Here is a 1,638-nt window from a genome sequence, read left to right on the forward strand (position 1 = left end):
CTGGGTCCTCTGGAAGAGCAGTAAGTACTGAGCCCCAACTAGATGGTTTCTTAATCTTCTATGTATTCTTATTTAAAGTCTTGACTAATAAATGCACATGCACACATACGATACACAACTGAGTTTGCTTTGCTTTCACTTCATTTAGGACATTTCTATTTGCACTAATAGGTTGTCATAATTTTTTTCCCTATGAATACTCTTTTTAAAAGTTTCTTTTGTTTTTGTTGTTGTTGTTAATGTGTAGTGAAGAGGTGAGCTGGCCTGCTTTTCATCCTGCCCGGCTCCCTCCTGGATAGTTTAGCCCTGGAAATAACACACAAACTGTATTCATTTAAACACTGCCTGGCCCATTAGTTCCAGCCTCTTATTGGCTAATTCTCACATCTTGATTATCCCATTTCTAATAAGGTGTGTAGCACCACAAAGTGGAGGTTTACCAGGAAAGATTCAGCAAGTCTGACCTGGCGGCTGGCTCCATGGCGTCTGTCTCAGAGAGGAGAGACATGGCGATTGCCTCACTTCCCTTCTTCCCAGCATTCTGTACTGTTTACTCCGCTTACCTAATTTTCTGTCCTATCAAAGGGCCATGGCAGTTTCTTTATTAACCAATGAAAGTAACACATAGACAGATGACCCTCCTCCATCATTAATGTTTTTGATTTACCAGCTTTTCTAGGTGATTGGCTTATTGATTCATTGTAGGAACACTCCCTGGAGAATGGAGCCCTCTCTTTCACCCATTATCCAGGAGGAGTACTCTCCACCCAGGAAGAGTGGCCCCCAAGGGAGAACACATGAAGATGTTTTCTGCACGAGTCTGCACACGCATTTGCTCTACCTGCTTTATCCGAAAAGCCAATAAACAGGTTAGCAGGAAAATCAAAGATCATGGTGCTTATAGGAATTTTTAATTCCACATGATTTTTTTTAAGTCCTTATTAATTATGGTTTCTTCCTCATCTACAGTGTGCTACAATACAAGGAAATCCACAGAATTTCAAATTGCAACTTTAAGTATTTCAGTCGTTTTCAGTTTGTGAAACCGAAAGCTCCTATTACTCACATGGTCAGTCCTCCAGCAGAGCTGGTTTTCTGGCTGGTCTCTAACTAAGGCAAACCCTGCACACCAAGCCACCCCCTTAATTTTGGTGCAAGCTGGTGTAGGAGCTTCCAAGCCCCTGTTCTTATGACCTTTGGCACAGTTCATGTGATTAGTTTATTTCTTCTGGTGTGCTTATTTAAGACCCAGTTTAGACTCTTTCAGAAAGTTACATGTCCAAATGAGAAAATTGCTCTTGTATTGACTAAACAATTTCTAGCCACTTTTCACTGTCATTTGCGATCGGTCTTGTCACCATGGAAAACAGAATGAGTAGGCTGTCTCTGAGATAGTGCCCAAGTGTAGATGGAGACTGCTCGTTCCTTTCCTGGCCTCCCAGACCCGAATAATAACACAGAAACTATATTAATTACAACACTGTTTGGCTAATGACTCTAGCGTATTCCTAGCTAGCTCTCACATCTTGAGTTAATCCATTTTTATTAATCTGTGTATCATCATTAGGCTATGGCTTACTGAGCAAGGTTCTGGCGTTTGTCTCCTACAGCTGCTATATGGTGTCTCCCCAACTCTGC

The sequence above is a fragment of the Microtus pennsylvanicus genome, chromosome 1, assembly GCF_037038515.1.
Source record: "Microtus pennsylvanicus isolate mMicPen1 chromosome 1, mMicPen1.hap1, whole genome shotgun sequence".
Lineage (NCBI taxonomy): Eukaryota > Metazoa > Chordata > Mammalia > Rodentia > Cricetidae > Microtus > Microtus pennsylvanicus.